General features: G+C 40.9%; 1 long non-coding RNA gene across 1 annotated transcript in view; it reads right to left on the bottom strand.

Annotated features, from left to right (window-relative positions):
• LOC136426715 (uncharacterized) overlaps window positions 1-24,766 on the bottom strand; it is a 129,253-nt gene extending 104,487 nt beyond the window's left edge. The window contains exons 1-2 of the long non-coding RNA XR_010754330.1: window positions 24,601-24,766; window positions 4,919-5,012 (exon numbers count right to left, since the gene is read on the bottom strand). This is a non-coding gene — a long non-coding RNA (uncharacterized lncRNA). The remainder of the gene's footprint in view (window positions 1-4,918; window positions 5,013-24,600) is intronic.
• Between the last annotated feature and the right edge of the window lie 1,457 nt (window positions 24,767-26,223).

Here is a 26,223-nt window from a genome sequence, read left to right as displayed (position 1 = left end):
GGCACCGCACTCAAGTTTTTATAACTTATATTAACACTACCACGTGCAGAGAACGACAACCCATTTTTACACCTGGGCGGAGTGAGGAAAGGCGGGTAAAGTGCCTTTCCTAAGGGCACAACATCGGTGGCGTTAGGGGATTCGAACCCGAGATCTATTTGGACGTACGTATGTTTTCAGTGTGGCGGATTTATGTACCCTGGTGGAATTATGTTGGTAGATGTTACTGGTGTTTGGGATTTGGGTTTTCTATTTAACCAGCAACTTGTCTGTTACTTTAAATTTGTATCTGCTTCGCTGAGAATCCATGCTGTGCTATTTGCGGTCGGTTTGAACCATGGTACATGAACTCTCCTGGGATAGCCTCTGTATTCAGCAAAGCCTCGGATAATCCCGTGTTTGATTCGCCAGGGGCTTGTGTGTCGATGGGAGTAAAAATGAGGCGACAAGGTCGGTCACTAAGCGAGGACAGCACCATGAATCATCCCGCTGATCGATTGGGGAGGGATTCTTACATGACGGGTGTGTCTGACTCCTGTCCGATATCATTACCTCAGAATCTGCGGGGAATCTTTCTTCCATTTGGAAGGAAATGTGCTGTAGCTAGAGTTTTAGACCATGTTGACGGTATCGATGTACGTAGTGCTAGTCACTAACAGACTCCATAGATTGCTGCAAATAGTCTAAATTGGCCAAACAGAATAACCTGCAAGAGGAGATAGCCAGACATAGAGTACAGTTGGCCAAGTATTCACCTTATTCGTGCTGAAGTCTACTATCCATAACCCCTTAGAAAGGCCTGGTGAAGGCTACCTAGCTCGTCCAGCTTTAATCCAATTCTATGTTGTTCTTTAACATGATGTTCTACAGAACACGGGAGGTGGGATGGTGATCATATTAATTGACTACACTGTACAGTGTACATGCTGCTGTAATCCATCCGTGGTAGACTGATTACTGAAACTTGACATGGTGATAGGAAGTCCCGTGGAGGCTACGTTGTTCCAGCTTTAATTCTATGGCGTTCTTTGTCATAATGTTCTACAGTACATGGAGTCAGAATGGTGATCATATTCATTGACTGCACTGTACATGCTGCTGTAATACATCCGTGGTAAACTGATCACCAAAACTTGACATGGTGATACCTGATCATGTCGGGTCGGTATAGATTTGCTTCTTCATCCATTCTTGTACCGTATCCGACAGTGAGCCTGCCTCTGCCTCACTGATTGATGCCCTGTGCAGCATTAGCACGGTCAACTCGCAATTGCACTTTCCAGTGCTGCTAATGTAGGCAGTCAACCTAAAACGTATTTCGTGTATAGGCGCTTTAGTGCAGAGCAGGGGGGAGTAACGGAATACAGAACACCCCGCGGGTAAAATGGATGTTTTATGAGATGAAAGGGGCATTTCTATTCTTGAAGAATCACTCCTCTTTGGGAACAATACGCTGTGTATAATTCATCATTACTGTTGTATGACCTCGAAAAGTCCGCAGGACCCAAAGGAAGGACCACGGTGTGGTGGTTACCTACTTGGCGAAGCAGCGCTACTCGTACGCCAGGGGAGTTCTTGAGTTGGGCCTTTTGCCAGTTGCTTTGATCAAAATCACAGGCCTATACTGAAAATACGCCTTCTGTCGAAAGATCGTGTACCTCGCAATATGTCTTGAAATCCTTACAGATCGTCTGCTCGTCTTCATAAATCTCTACGCTATACTTAATTGCATTGAAAATGTCACAATGTGTTGGCGATAGATCTGCCAATGATGAAGTGTCAGCCCCTTTCCATAAATCCAAATCTATTGTGGCGAAAAATGTCGTTTCCTTGATCTATCCCATCTTATTTCAGAGGGGGTTTAGTCTACATCCCATGAATCATTCTGCTAGCCGAGTCTGTCGTGCCTAGGGCTGCGTACAGGTACTGTGTACCGGTAGTGTACCGTGAAAGTTGCAAACAGTTAATTTATGTTTTTGTCATTATTGAAGACGTAACACTAGTTCAAAAGAACACATGTTATTTTTTGTCTTCAAATTGTTTAGGTACAGGTACAGGTCCGGACCTGTACGCAAACCTCTGTACTGGTACCTGTACCTGTACCTGGCGTTACGTTACGTTTAGGTACGCAGCCCTAGTCGTAACGCATACACCATGTAGCAAGCAGGGTCTGATGCGTGCCTTCCATGTAGCGGTTTGGCACATGTGTAGCTGCGCGAAACTGTCTTATATTCAATTGCAGATGAAGTGTTAATGACGTGAAGCAGTTGAAGGTGTGATACTTGGCAGTTACCTAAGCACGTATTTAGCAACGGCATTAGTACTGGCAAATCAATACAGTCACCTGTAAATAACAATGTAACATATTGCTAGCATGTAATGGCTTTTTCTTAAAGAACAACACATGCCCGCAATTAAAATTTGTCAGAATCTGAACTTAACTCAAACATTCCTTGACGTTCATGTTGTTACGGCGGTCTAAGAATTGTTTATGTCTCGGACATAGTTATTTTTATTGTTATAGTTATAGTTCCAGTATGTGACATCAGTAATTTGCCAGTAGTAGACCCCGTGCTTGGAACATCGACAGCCAGCGCGCAGTCTGTTTAACGGTCTGGTCGTAACTTTTCCTGAAAGCTAATTTGTGAAAACAAAAAGAGGCAATTACTGCGAGATCTCAGACTGTACAACCCAAACGAGCTGCACAAAATGATTAAGCTGCTAAACGTGAGAAACACCTCCCGACACAAACACGACATCACGCGCTGAGCTGCGCAGAGCCCCGGGGAGTTTCTGTGAACGATGATTTTCTTTTCTTTCAAACAACCTGCGGCGCCAGGCTTACACATGAATCTACATCTTCTTTTGTTACCAAAAGACCTAGCTGACGACTTGCTTACAAATTACGTCAATTTGGGACACCATTCTCGATCGATGATAAATATTATATTAAACTCATCACCTTCACTCAGATCACTACCGTGGACGGTAATTTGACAAACAAGGTAATAAACAACTCTACTGTAGTCAACATACATCCATAAACAAAAGGAGCTTCATATGCTGCATCCATACTACTTAAACGTTATGACAGTCTTGAGATGTAATTCAATGTCATCCCAATTGTGCTGCACAATACATACTGGCAGGAACCACGCAGGGAGGAGGATCGACCAATAAATCGAATCATACTTTGCTTTAACAGATGTCTTCTAGACATATAAAGCCATTATTGCCTCAGAATACAAGCCGTTATGCATTCTTTGCACACAATATTCATAACGAATCCTTAGATAACACTCCATTTGAGTCAGCAATTGTATATAAGCTAACAAATGGTTGCTCTGCACGGGAAAACTAACTACTCCTTTGTGCAAATGTAACGTTGATAAAAATCACCCTAAGGCTGAGAATCTCGCAAATGGTGTTTTGTCAGTGTGTGAATCTCTGCACGATCACAGGGGATTAGCAGAAATTGATCAAGAGGATCCCTTAATCTTTCTTTTGATGCTGAGTAAGTCTAGCAGAAATTGACATTGGCTTTGTGGTTATGTGGTAGGCATATATCGTTAGTTCGTTCAGACTATTACCTAGTGGCATATAGATCAGCACGTTTCCTTGCTGTTTCCGTAGAAGGGTATAATTTCACAAGGAGGGGTTGCTAGCCCTTCCCCTTTAACGCGCTCGAAATACCTCCTCGAACTCGGGACCTCCAATTCACGTCCTTTCCAAAAGACGGGTGCAGCCCCAACCGAGATGTCCCCAACCCAGGATTGAACCGGGCTCTCCAAGTTACCCACAAATTGGAATCAGAAGCTCAAGTGTGAAGTCACTAAAATGTGAGCTACATGGACATCCCTGGTAGGCATATATCAAAGAAATGAAAAGAAAATCGAATGAAAAGGGTATGGCAATCGATGACAGACGCTGCTTTCCAAAATCAGAGTCCAAGTTTACCACAATATTGTATTGCACTGAATCAAGGAAGTACTATATCACCTGGGTTCACGATGGGGTCCTCACAGATAGGGTGTCTGATACCTTTGCTCCACATCAATAACCTCAACTATCAATATCCCCACAATCACTTTCAGAGTATTGCTCAGCCTTATACTGGGCCATTCGGAATCTCTGGGCCTGCCTTTGTAAATCGTGTCTTTTTCCACGAGGTTCTCTGTTTGTTGAAATCTTTCTGTCCATCTGGTTGCCATGTAAGACTGGTAGTCAGTCACGTTGTAAGTTGTTCGATTATTGCTTCTCTTTTATGTCACAAGTAATGGAGAATATTCCTACGTAAATCTCTTGGATGGGCTGACAAATATTCCAGCACAAGTAGAATGAGGTATCCTTGAGGGCAAAATGTGTGATAAAATCTAACCGTTTCACCCTCTTTTTTTTAAAGCACCTCGCCGAAAACATCCGGACCAATTTGTTGCACATAACTTTTATAGAATCATATGATAGAGGAAAACATATTTGGGCAAAAATGAGCAAGAAAGGTGTTGAAGACATTAAAGGTAGTGGATCCTCTAGGGTTTGGAAGTAAAATGCCTTAGTATTGCTGAGAAGACATACAAACAAAAGGAAGAAATAGATTTTCTATAATCAGTATGCAGTACCCGGTAGTGATCACACTTATTTTTTTTAATACACTCCAATTTGTAGTGTGTTAGAAATAATTATACTCAATATTTCAAAAATTATTACTCAGGCAACTTGATAAAATAGCATCCGCTGTCTTTCGTCAGTGACTAAGGATAAATCCTGGCCTATTTGTGAAACCAGGTTTTATACCAAAACTCTGAATACTTATGTTAATGAGGTTAAGACAATATTATGCAGTTGCTTGAGTAATCATTTCTGGCATATCTTATTACCTGGATGTCTAACCTTCATAAACATACTCAATATTGCCTACCTTTCGTGTAGATGGTCCAATGTCAGTCCAAGGTGTTCTCAGACATGCAGCTTCTTTACCCAGCAGTAGATCGGAAATGCCACGGCGCATCGGTCTGTATAAATACATGAGAATCAGCGCTCGCTTGACTGCTACACTTGTGTTGGTTAACGAATCAAATATCACCGGTGGGAAATCTTTCTGAATGCCAGCATTTTACGCCACACTGACGCAGAAAACACACCATTCTGTCTCTTATGTTCGCTGCGCGTCTTGAGCGCTGATGTGCAGTCCCGTGGTTTGAATGCTACGGATATACGCTCTGCTTGGAAGTGATATATCAGAAGGCGTATGCCTTGTTAGAGGGCGTCCTCGCTAGGTACACCAGGCAGAGCAGAACACATATATGAAGGATACACATGTAGGATACATTTGTTTATCTACTTTCTTCTTAGTGTCACAATGATAATCCTGACTATAAAACTATCAAATGAATGTCTTGTTAGCTCCATGAAAAATAAAAAACAAACGTAATGGAGGTTACCGTATTGTTTTTGGGCTGTTTGTGTGTCCCTGCGTGAGTGTGTGAGTGTGCGCGCGTGTGTGTGTGTGTGTGTGTGTGTGCGTGTGTGTGTGCGTGTGTGTGTGCGTGTGTGTGTGAGTGTGTGTGTGTGTGTGTGTGTGTGTGTGTGTGTGTGTGTGTGTGTGTGTGTGTGTGTGTGTGTGTGTGTGTGTATGTTTCGATTCCGGATTACTGTAGTCAGAATAACTTAAGAACCTCTAGATTGATTGTACTGATATTTGGTATGCGAATAGATGTCGGGAAGACAAAAGTCAAAGTAGGTTTTAGGCACCTGGTGTGTAAATTTGGCACTGTAGAAAAATATCCGTTTTTTTCCAAACCGTTTGTCCCGGACATGCCTTTTTTCCTGTACACCGTTTTCACATGTTTGGAAAATGAGCTATTGCGTCGTACCGTTTGTATTGTAACTGCCGACGGGGCGTGGGTGGTGTAAAAACGCAGAACGTGTTTGACATACGTGCTATAATTATCTGCAAGGTGTCTGTCAGGGCGGAGTTGTGCAATGGTTCGTGTACGCGTTCCAGTAGAAATGTGTCCCCGAAGAGACAAGATGATGAATTGGGTGTTCTCCGTCCCTTCAGACAATCATCCCGGCGTGCCCAACTTCACGGTCTCTGAGGAGAAAGGTTGATTAATTCAATTTGACGCAACCGCTAAGTAGTGTTTCAATACTGGCATCGGGTACAATGCATGCAGTTAGTGAACTTCGAGAAGGATTAAGTCTAGGGTAACCGAAATTCTTATATCGGCAGTCAACCACGGTAGCCTCCACCAGGCCTTCCTACGGGGGGTACGGATCGTAGAATTCGGCAAAAAAGTTCGATAATTGACCAGGAGAGTCAGTCAAAGCCTGCACATGAAAAACGTATGTCGGCCAAACTCTCCAGTCTGGTATAGAGGCTGTAGCTATACAACTAAAGTAAGGGGCTTGCTGAGGTAACCATATACATGTAACAAATCTACTCTTCACTGGACCGAGCAATATAAGTGGTGAAGTCACGACGCCAGGACAAGAAATGAGATAACATCGAGGAAGTATCTATGACACCAAATGTTCACTGATATCTGACGGCACAAATGCGTGCCTTTGATATCTTACTGCTTCGTACCTTGTCCAAATACTCTTTGACAGAGAAGCTAAAATCAAACTTGTAATATTGCAAACACGATCGATAACATCACCGAAGACGTATGTATAGACCAAAAGAAAAAGATAGCTAACTTGGCGTGGTGATATGTACAGCCGAGAGATGGATCTCCCCAGACTGTTTTATGGTGATGAGATAGAATCGCCAGGTCACGCTGTAAACATCACCGCAGCTCATTGCAGTCTTCACACCGACGCGGCACCTATAGGTCTAACCCAATGGCAGCGCATCGTCTCCGTTATGGTTATAACTTTGCTTTAAAGGCATCCAGACAGTACGAGTGAGGGAAGGATGAGTGCATAGAGGCCAGACGTACAATAGAATGCTTTATGGGCGCGTCCATCGGAAACGTATAAGTTAACACACCCTTTCTACTAGAGGCTGAGACCTCGCTGCGACCTTGCTGTGACGTACGATTTTACAAATTGCTCGACGAATTCTATAGCTTAAAAACTAATCTTTTTACAATTTTTGTGTTTTGTTGTTTTTCAGTCTTACATTGAAATTTGTCATGATATTCCAATTATGAAATCAAGGATTACATATATCAAATTTAGGTTGCAGCGAGATCGCAGCGTGATGGTCGTCTAGTGAATGAGTGTCTTATCGTCGCGCTCATTGACAACAAAAACGTCTGAGTTAACTCAAGTCTTGACTGTTATGTGAGTCAAAGGAATATGAGCTGGTAATTTTGTAAAGGTCAGAACTTACATAAACCCCCTTGAGATGGAACGGTTTTACGAATGGAGAACATCTTCAAATAAAATAAGGGGAGTTTTTAGGGGCAAGTTTTCACGAGTAATCTCTTCAGAACACTTTTTCAAGGACTACATTATTGATGTAATTATTGAAGCCAAATTGTACACCATGCAGTGCTGAGCGAGCTAACAGCATCTGTGTCTGAGGAACGTTTACACCCCATTCCACATGGGCGGCAACCTCACTGCGACCACGCTGCGACCTGGAGCCCCCCTCTGACTGGACCCGCTGCAAGCTGGCATCATCGCTGCGTCCTAAACTAGATTTGAGTTACCCTTGACTTTACAATTAGAATATTATTCAAAACGTGCAAGAATTACCAAAAAGACAACAAAACACAACAAGGTTAAAAAGATACGTTTTTTTGTCGATGAAATCCGTTGAGTGCTTTGTCAATTCAATCGGCCGCAACGACGCCGCCAGCGTGCCGCTGGTCCAGTAAGGGGCTTTAAATCTGGAGCACTCAATGCCTTACATAGAAAAATAAAACAAGCATTTTTGAATTGCGTGTGTGCTGTTGTCTATTCAGTCATACTTTTACATTTTATATGATATTCAAATTATGAGGTCGTGGTTACAAAAATCTAATTTAGGTTGCAGCGAGGTCTCAGCAGGATCGCGTCGTAGTGGAATAGGGGGACCTATGAAACTGTCCAAATACGTACGAAATTGATTCTCTCAGGTGTACTCTCATAATATCGAGTGCGTGTGTACGGACGGGTGAAGTGTTATTGTTCCAGGAAAATCACTACGTATGTATAGAGATTGGCAGCGTGTTCGGGTTTACTAATGATCACAGAAGCATATCCTGAAGAACAGGCAAAGAGACGTAAGGGATTATTGGATTTCTGCGAACGAGGAAACACCATTTACCAGAGACAATGAGGCACTTAATATATCCCACAGTTCCGCATGTCTGGTGCGCTTCTGCCGGAATGCCAACTTTGATGACCCTTAAATGTCTTTCTTTAAGCCGTTCAGGTTAAAAATGGGTCATTTACAGTGGCGCTATTGCAGGCCAAAGGTCCTGACACTTGCTACATAATGTAATCGAACACCACAAGGTGTCTGCTACTTTACCAGTGGTGACCACCGTCTGCTCCGGGCCATTGACCTTCTTTGTTTGGAACAGAAGAAGAAGAGGAAGCAACGGAGTAAAAATTCCCTTTCGTGAAGGTAAAGATGTTTATAACGTGCGGACATTTTCTCTCAGTACACAGATATAGATCTGACATCCAGTAGTAGCGACATGGATGTCCTTCGTGTTTGCCCTTGTGCATCATGACCCCTGGAGGTCACAACTCTTATGCTGTTTGCAATGTTGCCGGTAAAGACCATTGCCACAAAAATGGTCTGTCGTTATAGTTGTCCGTCGTGGGGCCGAAGTGAGTGATTTCATAGAAAACGAACCTTTCAACGGTGATAGCTACGGCTGCCCCATGGCCCAACATGTAATGCTCATTATGTTGCACAACATAATGTATTCTCCATGTCCACAATTCGTACATCATATGGTCGAACTCTTTCTGTACCTGTAGAAAACTCAACATGTTGTGTTGCCAGTAAGTTAGAGCTGAACCCTCACACTGTTTTCAGTTTCGAATAGCTTCTTCGACAAGATGTATCTCACAGAGAGTTACTAAACCATGTGTGAACCATTAATTTTGAGTTTACTAAGCATTCGTGAACCATGACTTTCCCTAACATTCTTTGTTTCAAACAGAAGATAATGCTTTGGTTCACTAAACACAACGAACAACGTGAAACAAAGTGTTGCGCGACATGCCTGACGTATCTGCTCCAGTGACAGGAACAGTGAGCCTCATGTATCAAAGGATTTAGGAGAAAGTTTTCCAGGAAATTAAATTCCGGGAATGAAAGGGCACATGCTACAGGATGAATGTATTGTACATGCCCGAGGCGGGAAGGTAGTATACAGACAGATAGCGTTCCCTCCAGGCCAAATTAGATTCAATTTTGGATATACAGCATATCTATCATCCAATCTATCACATGATTGAAGTTAAAATAACTCGTTTCATGTTTTTTTTATGATGAACAACATTAGCTCCTAAAACAACAGGAGCCAATTAAGACAATAGCATATAACCATGTCTTGACTTACTATTCTATTGAACCATCTAAAATTGTCTTCATTTCATTCACATATCTATTCAGAGTTTTGGTATAAAACATTGTTCCGCCAGATCTCTCCTTAGTCACTGACGAAAGATAGCGGATGCTGTCTGAAACGTCTGGCTGTTTCAAAATTGTATCCAGTTGTTTGAGTAACTATTTTTGGCGTTTATCATTACCTGGATTTCCAACCTTCATCAACGGATGATAAACATAGTTCCGTTAACAATTGTCATACTAAACATTATTTCCTTTTTTTGTTATTTGGCGTACCTGGATGTCTACCTTCATCAACGCATTATTTCCTGCCCTTGAAGTTGAGTTCCTTGAGTAAACTAAAAAAATGAAAAAAATCACACTGAAAAACTTTCCGTCACACTCTTGAAAAAAAACTACATAAGTTTCTCATGAACAATGTATGAAGGAATATGTGAACTTTCGGACATTCGGTCGATTAATGATTGATATCTTCGTAAGCAAGCTTTTGATTGACTTTGATGCTTCCACCAGACAGACAGTAGCAGACCTGACGGCGTTTCCATCCATCTCCTACTGATACACATGTAAGCTCGCCGACAATCAGATGGAATCTTCATTCACCGTAAATCGGCTGTGAAAAAATGTCTAATTTGTATTTTCCAGTCTATCACCTTTGATATATCTCATTAATATTCAACAATATTCAGGAGAAGATTTGATATCATTATTTCTTAAAGCACTAGAAAACTAGCTTTTGTTACGGTGCTGGTAAATGCATAGATAGTATGTTGTTCATATCACGTTAACTATTGTAGAGCACATTGCATATGGTTTGCCATGGAATCTCCATACTATCAAATGAAGACTACGAGAACGAAGACAGGGTGATATCCTTCTGGTGATATCCGAGACACTCTATCGGCAACTTCGTATGAAATATTTGGTCACATATCTCACGGTTAAGGAGGTCTTTATCATATCAAGATACTGGAACTACAGAGGAAGAATGTTTGTACGGAATTTGGGTCCATAGAGAAGTGTATACATATGCCCCATCAACAAGTTACCTGAATAATGTAGTTGTTACACGTACCCTCTACGAAGAGACAAGATAGTGTAATGTAGTGAAATGTATTAGATACACATTAATGAGATTAATTCCCGAAATATGTGTAGTGGTGGCTTGCGTACGCAGGTTACACAGTTTCACTTTACCAGGGGCTAGTTGACCGGTCTTTCGGGCGGGTCGCAAAGAGCGCGACTAGACGGCAATCGCTGAAGGACCGTACAGCGACCAAAATTTGTGGGACCCTTGATTTCATATTTGGATTATAATGCAAGCTGTACAAGTATGATTTAAAACACAGCAAAGCATACCAAACGTAAAAAAAGTTCTTCCGTTATAAAATTTGTTGAGAGATCTGTCAAATCTTTGGTCGCTCATCAGTCGCAGCGCGGTCCCACCCTCTAGTAAAAAAGGGTTGTTAGCCAGGCTATGTGTAACGTTAGTGGCAACGTTCCAAGCCAATAGGATAAGCTTTAAATGATCTAATCTTAGTTTATTGCCGCGGCTGTACCATCGTAGAACCAACGGAGCAACTGAAGATTAGCTTTACTCCTCTCTTTGGTCTACAGCGGTCGGTGAAGACCAGCTGGATATAGCACCAAGGCCACAATAAAGAGTTCATGGTGTATAAGCGAACCGTATATTACTTTATGGCTTCTTCTATTGGTCAAGTTCCAGGAAACAATTCCTGGTAGTCGACTTTCATGTGCCATATAGCAGTAAGGCATGAGAACCATCAGTGCTTGACAGACGTAAACCCACGTAATGTAATTTGACGAAACGACGATATCGTTGCCTGGGGAAGTGTTCTGCCTTCATAACTAGGAAAACAAAGAATAAAGAACAGTCAAAACTAATTGCAACTCGTTAGAATTCGTAGTGTTGTCATAGAAATACCCTCGCACTCTGCCATTCGTGTGAATCAAACTGCCATACCATGCAGTTTACAGTTGTATCATCTGTACCAGAAAGAGCCCGCAGAAATTAGCCTCGACGGGTTGCCTTATGCTGCTAATAAATCATTGCGGTAGTGATAAAGTACGTGCCATGTGTAGTCTGACTTATGCTGGATACTCTGACAGTCCCTATATCCAGGCATGAAGGTGAACCTTTGATATCGTCCCTGGCGGAATCAGCACGCTTTGCAATTATCGGTTGTCTCCAAACGGAGCGTAGTTCGTATTGGGCATGTAAGTTTTGTCGTCACTTCTTTACTTTGAATGATACTCACGGTCTGTGTAACTGTCATTAATAGAATTGAGTCAGATCTCTAGTTATTGAGGGCAGACGAAAATCAATTTGGTTTCTCTCTGATGTAGTATTACTCATTTCCTCTAGGTTTGTTGCATGCCCCAAGCGACTTGTACCGCTCAAAGCTCATTATAGACAGAAAGTTCATCCACAGAATTGGTTAAAAATGACAAAACAGTCTATTAGAATACGAAGTTAGACTTGCACTGACTTCAAACGAATGTGTCATGACAAAGACATACCAGAGCTTGAAATTCATTTTTTAGGAATAAAAGTTAGGTGCACAAAAATAATTTTGGTTGCACAACATAGAATAAAGTAGAATGTCAGGAAAACATATTCACAAACCATACTGCCACTCTTAGAACTTCGAATCAATCTCAAATTCTATAGCACACTTCAGAATTTTAAAGTAATACATCGAACAAAGTACACTACAATAAATGTATATATTTTTTATGATGATTACATTTCAAGAATATTCTGTATACTAGTGTACTATGACACTTCTACCCTATAGCCTACAAAAATATCTAGATGCACTGATGCACCCACAGTCACAAATTAGGTGCACTGCTCGAACTTTGGGTGCACTTACACATGCACCCAGTATTTCGAGCCCTGCATACATGTCCGTTGCAAAAGTAGGAGACGTTAAATGTGGTAAGTGGTAAATATAATGGTAGAGATTGGGTGAGCCAAATGCTACGTGCAGATGCGGAATAATAAGATTCTACCGCAGGTTGTATAATCTAATGAGAGGAATGTAGGACTGTTTCAAGTGGTCTCAGGCATACATTAGACGATGTTCAAGACCTCAATGGCAGAATTCCATTAAGTAGAAGGACTTTTATGTCTGTACTCAAATGACAAGGTGTGCGCCTCTAGACATATTTGGTAGGGCAGGGTCTCCTGATTGGCATGCTACACCGACTGTGAGATATTCAGGTAAAAAAAAAAAACTGCAGTTGCAAGAACGACTCTTAATCTGTTGTGAAAATCAGAACCACTGAATTGCAATTGTCCAACATTTATTCCTTCGTTCGGAGTTTTAGCTCGGTAGAAAAAATCAATTTCATCTTGTTCTGCAAAGAACCCGAGTCTTGCCTTGAAATACAGAACCCAAACGGCGGAACATATCCCTGTTAGGTAAGAGTAATTGAGATAACATTGAGAAATTGATAGCCGTGGGTAGCCGGTCTTTTGACTTGTCACCGGCTCAAAACTTGAAGACTACCTACGGGGAAGAAGAATGAGATTCTCTTACCGCGCCATCATCTCTGGTTTTCCCATTCCATCAGTGTATTGTTATTACTACAGAAGGGCAGTCATGAGAAGTATCAAGAACAGAAGCCACCTCCATGAATCATACACGGCGGTACTGTAGAAGTCAGACTTACCACAAGGATAGCGGGGTGATGTCATAAATCTCCCTGTCTGTGCCGCACAGGATTGAATCCTCGCCAAATGGCACGTGGGTGGGAGCGTGTCCGAGTTTTCACACATCTAATATCCTCTTATACCTCATTCCACTAGCGCCGCGCTCTCGCCGCGCTATCTCTACGACCTAGAATTTAACAGTGTTCAATGAATTTCATAGATATAAAACGAATCTTTTTACGCTTTGTGTGTTTTGTTTGTATCTTTTCAGTCATGCTTTTACATTTTGCATGATATTCAAATTATGAAATCAAGGATTAAATCCGATCTAGATCGCAGCGAGTGCGTAAAGGGATCGTTCGTCTAGTGAAATGGGGACCTTAAGAATCGTTGAATGATCATGGTAAAAGAATTGATAAAAATATATACGAATGGAAGTGGAATTGACCTGTATGATGTCAGTCTATATTCGCTCCCCTTTCTACAGTATGTGACCTGCGGCATGATGCAATAGCCTAAATGGTGTGCCGATTCCAGACCACTCATCACAGCTTAACTCAAGCCAATAGTCTCTGTTGATCTAATCCAATGCCATAATTTTTTGTGACCCATAAGAAAGACTGAGTACTATATTCGTGATCCTGGATAACTACCCACACCCACCGCGTACCGGTGCTCTCGGTTACATCGATATCTATTATGCTATTCACAATGTTTGGAAAGCAATTTATCATGACAAATTAAAAACTAAAAAAAAATAGGTTCTCACTATCTCCGATGTGAAGCATTCTAATATTATCTGGGAAAAGGAAGAATAAAGTGTAATTCAATGTATACCACTGGATTGCAATATGAAAATATCAGACGTTTCAGATGTCCTTCCAACATCTTTCTTTACTGTTTCAAAATCCTATACATAATCCTGACAGTTTAAAGCACTGAAAAAAAAGGTGTTGGAAGGATGACATCTTAAAAATGTCTGATATCTTCATATTGCAGTCCAGTGGTATAGATTGAACAACAATTTATTCTGTGGAGTATTTTACATGAATTTCATTATCCTTTACCCGAAGGATGTTTTTCGCAAGGAGCATTTCAAACAGAATACCTTTGGCATCGCTATATCGTTCCACCCCGACTTTCATGTGTTAAAGGTATTGCCTGAGAGGCAAGTAACCTTGATAATTGTTTCTACCTTTCGATAAGCCCGCCTTCAGTTTCCCCTTTACTAAAGACCCTTAGGAGAGGCGCGACGCAGTCTGCTGGAGAATTCGATTGGGAACTATGGACTTTGTACGTGCTTTAGCCTAAAACCTCAGCGGCAATTTACACTTTAAAAGTTGATTACTTTATCTAATAAAGCTTTGATTTCCCTCAGACTTTAATGAGTGGCTCACCTGTATCATCTGGGGGCTGTTTCTTAATGGAGAATGCCATCTTCTCCTTCTAGCTGTTTACAAGGACGTTGTTACCAGAAGGATTGCTCTGAACGCCCTTGGACGAATGTTATGTCCCGGGTGGATACGTCTCTTCTTACGTGTTAAATTTATCCATTTATTTGGAAGCAAGCTAACGTTTTCAATAAAGGGAGAGAAGATTCTATTTCAGATACCATATGCCCAGAATATGTCCTGGAATATCATGAATGATAATTCAATGATTTACGTCACTTGCACTAAATCGGTACAACTAATGATTATGGCGCTTTGGTCCAAGAGTCTCGTTGTTTAAGATCAAGTAACGGCTTGTCAAGAAGTTCAGTTTGTTCATACGGCTAGTTTGAATCTCCATACCAGAAAATGCCCGTTAAGAGAAAACCAAAAGTTAGGATGATATCTATTATTACTTTATTAACAGACAATACTAGACATCCCAGGCAGCAATAGCTGATATCGGGCGTCTAATACATAGCTAGATCTTTTCAAGTCGAGGAGCTACAAGCTATCCGGTTTATCCAAAGTGCTCGTTAAGTACACTGGCTATTACAGTATAGCCGAATCTGAGCCTTATCTTACAGCTGCTATGGTTTATTTGATTGCCTTTGGACGGCCAGAAACTATTTGATCGTCTTTAATAAGTATCTGTACCACCAAGGCTAAGTTGGTAGAGATATCGACCTAAGATAGATTGCAATTTTTTTTTTCAAAATTGCAGAACAGGTAAACCTCGTTTTCATGATAGCACAAATCGTAAAAAAGTGATTGAAAGGGGACTCTATATGTACTGATTGATAACAGTTTTATCCATATCTTGTTTAAAAGCAGTGGCACCACGCCGATGCCTGTGTCCATTCCACAACTAGGAATACAATTTTTGCTGTGCCACTTCTTTCATCTTTTCTTAATATACCCCCAAATTTGATTTATTAAATCAGTTTAATTCGGTATTTAAGAAATACTTTTGTTGATTAGTGAGATGTTAAAGAGTGTAACCTCTTGCAAAATAAAGCCCAAAGCAAGGCACAAAGCAGGATACTTTGTACTATCAGGAAAGCAGCGTTAAAACTACCATAGGATGCTACAATGTGGATAATGAGTATGACCATTTGTGAAGTGAAAATATTACATAACATACCCTGCTGTTGAAGCTCAAGCCCTGCTGTTGAAGCTCAAGCGCCATGGTATGCACCATAAAGTGATATTCGTCAAACGGACTTGAGTGGCGTTTACCTTCTTCAGCAAAGTCGAGAGCTGCAAGTCAAGCGTATCGCACAGCTACCAATGATGTCCTTCAGTTGCCTCTCAAAGCATCACCAGCAGTATTCTCTCGGAGAAAGGCTGAGCGCACCTCCTACTTATATGTAATGACGTTTGCTTTTATACCTCCAATCGCGTGTATTCTCCTTGCGCATGCAGTGTGGCAAATTAAGTATTACTGCGGATGTGGCAGACGATCCATTATGTAAGAATAGCCGGCAGCACGCTTTAGGATAAAGAACTTGACCGCTCCATAATCCGCATCTTGTAATAGACGCCGTATTCGACTGTCTTCCTAGATCTTGATGGATGATGTTCTCCCGGTCGGATGTACCACAGCACGCTGTTAGATTCCCAGCTTGTCGGGTATACAGACGAGGAAGCTGTGGTCAATGAGGGATTGTCCGTGGAAGCCCTATCCGGCAGTGTCTTCTGATTAATCAGTCCGATTCGTTAGTTCAAGATATCTTATCTACGTATCCATCCGTTCCAAATGAGGCTAATGTCAGCCTACCGCCGGCGTTGCTGTATAATATAGTGTGAAGAAGGAGATTATCATCAGTTTGTGGTCAGACACGGAGCAAGGTACTGGAAATGCACTAAGTAGCCAGGAATACGAGACAAGTATTCTCCAATATTTTTACAAATCCAAATCAGATACTTCAGGGATTTCTTGGCAAAATTTACCTCAAACATTTTAAAGATGTTGGCGCCAGCTAAGACCGTTGTGCATGATACATATTTCTTTGTAATCCAATATGACATAGATTATTCGATTTCTCAACAGCTCGTTAAATATGAAACACAAAATCTTTAACAGTGAGAGGAAATCTAATGCTGTGTTACTGATTGGACGAATTCAGAGTAAAAGAATCATGTACTTTAAGCAGAGAATGGTCATGTATTGGCTTTATCAACCTGTCGGGAAATTGTTTTGGTCCCACGCTATATTTTGCGGCATACTATCGAGTTGTGTTAAACAATAATTCATGAAGATACTGGTTTTGTACCTACTATTCTGACATTTGAGCGCCGGAGGCCAAATTTGCTTGACGGCATATAAAATCCGAAGATAAAGTGATCAATGGGGACCTATTCTTTATATGTTTTCTGCTGTTGTATCTTCCCACGGGAGGCTTGCGTTTGCAGACGACGTTATCAGATCATATGTATTCTGTACAGCGCTGATAGCTTTCAACCAGCAAACTCCGAATGGAGACCATTTTTCCTTCGAGATTATGCTTTGTCCAAAGCTTTTCAGTGTACAAAGACATAAAAGCACGAAGTAGTTTACCCTCAGGATGGTTTTATATTGAGGCACTTTACTTTATTATTGTGAATTCTAGTTTGATATACAACTGCCACGATAAGAGCTTTGCAATATTTCTTAGTTAAGGAAATCTGTGACAATGATTTATAGAAGTAACCCTTTTATCATGGAATTCATGCATGGGAGTCCTGCGGCTTATGAAGCTTATTTAGGTTACTATATATGTAGGTGATATAGGTCACGAAAAATTTTCAATAATATAAAACACTTATATGGGGTCTACTTTAGTTAAAAAAATGTATTTCCATCGAAAACTGTGATAACTACTTTTACACGGGATAACGACTGTCACAAACATTATTTCACTATACGACACTCTCTTAATCCTCTTACATATCTTCTTATAGTGAAAGGGGTGCTATCCTATTAATTTACTAGTAAGAGTTTTGCAGATGTTGATGAAATAACATTGTTAATAAAAGTTATCCTATCTTTTCAAGCTATCCCGATTTCTGACAAGAATTATTTTCAGAACTAAATAAATGTAATAAATAATCAAGTCTGGACTAGGTAGGTAGGTATATGATTAAAGACAATTCATAAGATAGCAGTGCGACACCTAGCGACCCATACACTTCACCCATTGTCAGTACAATAGCAACTGTAGTGTCACGTCAATCCATAATTGCGCAGCTAACATACATCTGGTCTGTGTTTTTTTGACAATTGTTATCATGATGTGGACCAGGGCCTTCAGGGATCTTTGTGTCAAGGTCCGACAGGTCATTGTTGGATATTGGCCTTTCTGTACCTTATCAAATGATGACCTCCCCTAATCATCAACCAACCAAGGCGACTTCTTCGCAACTTTTACATTGTAATACGATAACCGTTGGCCCGTATATCCCACCTGTAGACCCCACGTTAAACTACTGACACCAAATATAATGAAAATACGATTTGATGTAATAGCTGGCTTTGACTCTGATGGCATTATAAAGGCGGCGCTCAAAGGATTCGTCCATGGTTGTCAAATAGAGGGCTAGGGTACACCAATGTTTGATCTTTGATGTCATCCCGTGACTAGGCCTGTTCGTATCTGTTAGTTCCCATATAGAGCAGAAAGCCGAGTATGAATCATGGACTCAGAGGAGTTTCCCGTTTAACCTGTACCTATCATAAGAGATGAAACCTATCGAATCTGGAATCTTTGCACGCTTAATGTCCCGTGCATGCAGTTCAGTTAGCCTAGGAGTACCGAAACAAAATGCATACAACTTTTAAAAAATGTTTCGATCTGTCCGATTTCTGGTCGCTCAGTGGTCGCTTAGCTTCTAGTGGAAAGAGGGTATTACTTAGCAATATTTCTTTCCTCCGAAGTTACCACATCGGGACAGTGATGCGTTGTGAATTGTCAGCATATGGAATATTGTTCCGCACTAAGCAAATACATCACTGCCGATAACTATGACATCACTCGGTTGCAGTAATGGTAGATAAGGATAGCTCTTGAGCCTTCTATTGATACCATCACCATCTCAGTAGTGTGCCATGCAGCCTGAAGGACAGGAGAATATGATAACTCCACAATAGGTTATAATTCATAGGGGATGCAGACGTTAGTCAGAAGCACAGACGCCAAGCTGAGGAACTCTGTATAATAACTTTTTGTCCTAGAATCGTAGCGTTCATATTCCCAAATTAACCATTGCAATTTAAAAAGTCAGCATTCACGTATTGAAGAATACTCCCGAATGTTATATTTGTATCAGGACGCGATGACTTCACAGTTGCAAATGACATTATGTTGACCCTGTCGTGAAATGGACATGAAGACGGCAAGATTTATGCAAAGAGAATCCAGCATCATGCTGTTGGATGTACCGCCAGAGTGTAGTAGCTAGATGAGGGTAAGAGTGTCCTTCAATAACACGGTACACTGTTGCTGTTGGTTTTGCAGAACTTGATTGGTGCTCTTGAGTACAATGAAAAAGTGTTCATTGCTAAGGATCAAATGGCATTTTGGCATAGTTCAACTTAACCAAAAATTCCGCTACATGCTTTTATTCTATCTTCGACATCACATGGCTTGCAGGACTTAGTTGAACGTGGAAAATCATTACGCCTTGAATTAAGCATCTGGCGTATCCGAAAACATCGATTCCAATATATGTGTATGTTTTCCCAAGGTAGAGTGTCAACCGTAACGAATTTAACTAAAACTTTCATTACATCTATCGATACTTTTAGAGCGGAAATCCAGGCTCCAAAGGGCATAGTTCACACACGTAGCGTTAGTACTATTTCACTTCATTATCGATTGCTAGCCGCCTTACGATTTCATGTAACCGTTTCGCAATCGGAATATAATTATGGGCTCTGTGGTCACAATCAATAAGGTTGAGAATGCTGCTGCCGATCGAATGACTTTGGCTGTGAGGCTGTCCACGTGCATTAATGATAATGATAAACTTGATAAACACAACAATTGTACAAGATGCGACGTATGGCATATTCTGCTACATGCCATTTTTGTTACAAAATACTATGTAGTATGTGATGAAAATATACTTTTAGAAATTGGTGGAATTTGAATGTTAAGGCATGTTCTTGTATATTGTCCTTTGTGTTCAATTCAGGGGTTGTCACATGTCAATATGCGCTTGAATTTGCTGTTTCCAACCATTGAGAGAAATTCTGGTATATAAGATGGTAAACTTATATAGTGAATTACGCATATCAAAAGTTTATGGGCAAAATGGATGAAGCTCGAAGAGGACTAGTGAAGTGATACCTCCCTACTTGTACGTACGGGGTGACTTGCTTACACTCAAGCTCACGGCATTATTTCAAGAAAAGCCACGAAATTTACACGAGGTCATGGTAGCCGGAAGTAGCAATATTTAGTACGGAACCTTTGCTCTTCGCACACATAACTCGTTGTGGGAGAAATAGGAATCAATAATCTGGCTATTAATTTCCATTCTATCAAATGTCTAAAATCTATTGATTATATTCAATGTGGAACTGTCGTCCTTATACTATCAATTAGTAATGCTATAAGTAGCCATTTGAAACCGCTAATATCAGCCTTACTCAAACTTTTAAAGCTGTATCATTGACATTGACACGAACCTTTTTAACTGCTACACAGCAGATAATCGAATGCGAGTGGTATTTGCCTGTGCCCATGATGTATTATGTAGAAGATTACTAACATATGTCACAGTTTTACGGCTGATCTGCGTGCCATTTGAGGCATCCTTACCTGTACGTCAAAAACCGAAGGTGAAGGTTGTACAACAGATAACAACACGTAGTGACGCTGTTTTATATATGTACTGTCATCCATCAATATTGAGCCTTGTGTTTGGCGTGTCTTGTTATACCCCCATTCCAGATTCATTCTGATTGACTTTAGAATAGACCAGATCAACTAGTGAATACCACCCATGTAACGTTATCTAGACTAAATGGTAGCCAACTTTCTGCAGACAATAAAGGCCTGATAAATTAATAGTTCAAGTTCATCTCAACTTATATTTCTAACATCACAAAGAGACGAGAAGAAGCCGAACCTATGAATTAGAGTAGTTTTAGAACCAATGTTTTAGATTAGCATTAGAAATCCTGTCAGTGTCATTATATGAACGTTACCATGTATTTTGTATCTATATGCCTGTACTTAGCCCGTGATAGAGCATGAATGTACAACAAAGGTTATTGTTATTATACAGCATCGCCCTCCCGTCTATTTTAGCACCACAGTGATGGTTATCACAGAGAGAGACGTCGGTCGTCGATAAGGAAAATTTCTTTATTACCCTTCATGGAGATTATGACATTAAGAGATTAAGAGAAACACACAGGGACTTAACTCACCACAGAGCAATAAAATTACCTTAGAGGTGAAGATTGTTTAACGGAACTGTGTCCATTGTCACTTCTTAATGTTGAACCTCTTTTGGAGTGCATTTCTTGTTACATGGAGCTTCCTTCTGATCGACTAAGAACAAACTAAAGCAAATCCTGAATACCACCCATGTAACGTAATGTAGATAATTATCTGTAGTTGGTAAAAGGCTGAATAAATATTACAACATCGTCACCCCATGACCTCTTCGTCAATTCAGTCCTGTTTCTGAACCAAAAATAAATTCTTGCGAGTCGTTCACAGAAGAGGATTATACAATTCCTTTAAGCTGTAGTGTACAGGAAAATTGGTGCATTGGAAAAGCTTTTATCGGCTCAGAAGATTCGTGAGTTGGCGGACTGAATCAATTAACCTCTATAAAGCAATTGATTGGCCTCCTGGCCTCAGTGTCATTAAGGCTGGCAGCAGGTCGGGAGAAGTCTGGAAAAGATGACATGCTGTCCCCAAGGAGCTTATTTACCTCAAATGGATTGTGTGCCCTACATGCCAACGTACATATTAAACATATAGACTTTTCCGCACAAGTTTGAATTTTTTTTCATCTCCTCAGGAGATCCTGTGAATAACTTGCATCGCTACGGCCACAGAACAAGCTAAATGAGCAATTATCTATAGCTCATTTCAGGCTCATTCAAATGGTTTGCGATAGGCAATGTGTGTAATGCGCAGTTCATTTGTATAAGCCTGTTCATGATTGCAACTGCGCATTCACAGCGAGATGCATTGTGGGCAATATGTCAAAAGTGAAGGCATCTGTCTTGTAAACAGTTCTTAATAGATGCACAGGAGTGTTTTGTCTCAGAGGCTTTCACCTTTGACACCTATGACTCAGAAAGCCTCTAGCTTTGCATTCGTAGTTGGAGCCATGAACAGCCTTATTACTTCCCCTCTTGGTGTTATTGCTCTCTATGTTACATCTTTATCACCCACGTATGTCTGGATCTGATAATTGTGTACCTCCCACCAGATAGGCACCGGAATCTTCCCTGTGGAACGCATGGTTTTGACAGATTACAATGGGAAGAAAAAGTATTGTAAATGCTTTATCAAAAGCAATCAGAAGGTTGCGCCAGGTGCAGGTTTTGATTTTATGTGGTTAATGACTTTGGCCGTTAGTGGTGCGCCAATGGTCCTGTTTATCACAATCTCACATGTCCTTACCCATTACATGTGGAGTCGCCGTTTCCAATATTTACTGTCTTTTATCGAGTTTCAAATATCAGAACAGCCAGGTTGATTAGCTTATTCGCCCACCCGGAAAATAGAGGAAATTAATAGGGTAATCTCTTATAAATTCCAAGCGTCGAAAATGTAGAGTCATAGCATAGCTGCATGTAGGTATTGATATTCGTAGAATATTCATGATCATTGCAATATAAGACATCAGAAAGACACTCCTTCTATTCTTCTAGCAATCGCGACGACGTATTCATTTCTTGTGCAATGTTCCATCAGTTAGATTCTGATCACTCATCGCCGTCAAACGACAGCATCATGGGTATCTTTTTACAGATGATGTGAAGTCATCTTCTCAAAGCCCCAAAGCCATTTCAAGACAAATTTGTGATGCTTTCGTTTCATACATGATGGTTAAGGAGCTCCCAAAGATCGTTTGTTTCTTCTGCAACATATCCTCAGGTGACAGTATACATCTGAAGACTCTAGCTCTTCAATGGTCTTGAAATTTATCAGTAGTGAATCACCAGGTGCAAATGCAAGTGATGCAAATGACAACCTTATACCCTTGCCTCTATTCCGAAAAACAGTTGCGAATAGTACAACTCGTAGAAGATTTTGGTTCGCAGTATGCTTGGCTGATTCCCAAACCATATGCAATTCCCATGAGTGTGGCTGTGATCTCTATGGAGAGCAGTCTTGTGGAAACACTAAGGCTTGCTGAAGGAGCAGCCCCTCGAAGACATTCTCATCGACTTTGATTGCCTGCAGCTTCTTCTTTGACCTCGGGGGAATGACTTCGGGGGATTACGTCAGCCCATCTAAATTGAATGAGACATTCCACAACTGTCACCGTTAATATCACTCGTGGCATTTGATATAGATTTCATATTAAAAGTCCATAGGCGTTTGGGCACAGCGCCCCAAGTATGACGTGCTGAGTTCTCTGCGCCCAATGGGGACCTCAGTACGTTGGTCTTTTAATGTCACCCGAAAGCATCATGCCTCTGGTCAATCGGAAGTAACGTTACAACAGTAAAAGAGCCAATCAAATGTTTGGCTCATTCTTCTAAGTGTCAGGTAATCCATTGAAATGCAATAATGACATGGTGGGCATTACAGTCCTTGTGCACGATTCAGCATTATCAATGTTGCCCCAATGTGTACCAAGGGCACCATAAAATGGTAGATTGATTCCTGATACACTTAAGTCTTCCCCTTAGGAATTAGGATTTAGCCATCTGACCACAGTAAGACCCCATTACATGACGGCGGTTGATCCATTTTATGTGTTTCCCAAAATCTCGTTATAAAGTTCCTACGTAGTCTTGTAGTTAACAGATTTGAAATGTGCTCTGTCGATCCCACACTGCTTTTTGTGCTTTTTTTGGTCGGTAAACCAGAAGGGTCAATCCTCACATTGCCATGGGTGTACTACATCATTAACTCATGTCCCCAGAGGTTTTAAGTATGCACTTTTCCAGCAGTGATTAATTCCACTTGTTCCTCCAAGCACAAAGCTCGCATAATTCTTTACAACACCTTTGGCATTTCGTTACAATAGTCACCTCCAGCTTGTAGCTAATATGTAGGGATATCTACTGGTTGTCCTCTACTATCATTTGTAACAAGGGAAGCTACGCACGAAATTGCCAGAAACGTTGAGCTTCATGACATTTCAAATCTGCAAAGAAATATGATCATCATCGCATATCGCTACCAGATGTAACAATCTATTTATGAACCCATTTATTTGGCCAGTGAATGCGATCTCATAAGTGTAGGCAATATGGATAAAGTCTATAAATCAAAGGTGTTTGGACGATATCTTACTCTTTAAGTGATGTGTGGTGTGACCCACATTCCATGAAATATATTCCTACTCGTCACATATTTCTTGGCAAAGTGCAGACATACGCGGCCCGTCTCTTCCATCATGTTCCTGTGCTTATCTACATCAGTAGGCGTTATGCTGATACTCAACGGTATGGCGAAAATGGAGACATCGAGGCACATGCAATGGACACGATCTATGAACATAGGCTGGCGGTTTATACAAAAAAAGACAAGAAGGGAAAATACCTTAGCCACATGACCTAAGACAGGTGTTTCGGCTGCAGAGCCATCGGCGCTCAGTACTATAACGATCAGCCACGGCAAGCTGTTGAATTTTTGATATCATACTGCGTATCATAGCTAGCTATCGCCTGATACCTTTTGGGTTGAGGTCGTCGAATAACTGCTAGAATTTGGGTACGTTGGTTGCAAATTAATTAACACACTGGTGACACAAGATGGAATAAAATTGATCAAACAAATACCAACGTTAGGACTGCAGTCACTCGATTCCAGGTAGCTCATGGTCCCGTCATATTCATCGAGTGATGTCACTTCGTTCTTCAAGCATCGCAGATTTTTGATAGCGTCCAGCTAGCAGTATTCCCGTGTGATGCAGCTCTTCACCACCGAGTCGATTGCGAACGATGCAGCAGAGCCCTCTAGAAGGAAGCAGGAAAGCAAGAATACAGACGATCGACCTGGTGGGCAGAATTCTAATCAGAACAACGTTACCAATCAGCTGCCCTTGACTTTAATGAGATTTCAATTCCAGTCTGTCGAGCCACCGTTCCCAAACGCTCCGTGGAGGTCTGCACGTGTTGGTCAGACAGGTCAGGCCGCGATAACACTGGATGCAACCATTCGTGACAAGGAAGGCAGATGGTATTGACTGTTGCCAAGTGCTTAACCTAAAAAAATCACCAATATTCTAAGGAAAAGCTTCCGGCCCACACAAACAATGAAGCAAGAGTCAGATTTGAATCGCGTACCTGAATCGATTTATTGATTTGAAGAACACCGAAATTTGCTTTTTAGATGACATTGAACCCTAGTTTAGATTGCATTGTGCATTAGAATTAGCTTAAGACTTACCTCGATATAACGTTAAGACAATGCTGATTTACATTGCAAAGCTATCATGACATAGCAGTTATATGGTCTACATCAGAGAGACAGAACGCAGACAAAGCATTACACTATCACTGGAAAGAGTAGCCCTTTTTTTACCTTATAGGGCACTCATCGTGTATTCAATTATTGCTGAGATGGTCCGCTTGTTTACAAACTCTCTAACCCATCACAAGAGGTGACTTGCGTTCAGCACGGCACGTACGACCAACTGTTGAATGATCATTAAGTACGCGAAACGCCTCCACCCACCCTGTCAGGCTGTCTGCATTAAACTGCTTCTATCAAGTACTAGATTGAATTCAATTTAAAGATATGACTTTAGCTGAACAGAATGTCAGTTTTGTGATGAAAATGAACTCAGTATATTAACGATCCTACCGCCAAATTGATTTAATGATTTAGCCTTGAACCAAGAAAAAGAACTGAAAAAAATATTCCAGATAAAGTTTTTAATTCTATTGTTAGTAAGTCAAATTGCATCGCATTGACAAAGAAAAATCATGTTACTGAATCGTCTTAAATGCCATGTTTTGAATAGGAAAGTGTCACGGATTCAGTTGCCAAATTTAGAAGTACTACTATGTGAGATGACAGATCATTAAAGCCGAGTTACGCACTAACCGTACATGTCCTAACCTGCAAGCACCACTTAACAGAGTGACGTATTATGAAACGAGGATCTCTAATGACTCTTAAAGCCTCTTACACAGATCAGCAAGTTCTCAAATGGACTAGTGTACCAGAAGTAATGGAATTAATAGCTGAGAAGTGCTATTAGAGCGATTAATATCCGGAAATGTGGAGTGCACAAAATTTTCCAAAACTAGAAAAGTACCGATTTCTGACAGAAAAACACTTGTTTAATTAAACATTTGGCGTAGAACTTCTTATGAAAATCGATCGGTTAAGACATACTTTTATCTCCACTCTTGAAAAATCGAAGATGATTAAGAAATCTACAGTCTCAGGGGCCCGAAC

The sequence above is a fragment of the Branchiostoma lanceolatum genome, chromosome 2, assembly GCF_035083965.1.
Source record: "Branchiostoma lanceolatum isolate klBraLanc5 chromosome 2, klBraLanc5.hap2, whole genome shotgun sequence".
Lineage (NCBI taxonomy): Eukaryota > Metazoa > Chordata > Leptocardii > Amphioxiformes > Branchiostomatidae > Branchiostoma > Branchiostoma lanceolatum.
This window is presented reverse-complemented; position numbering and strand designations above follow the sequence as displayed.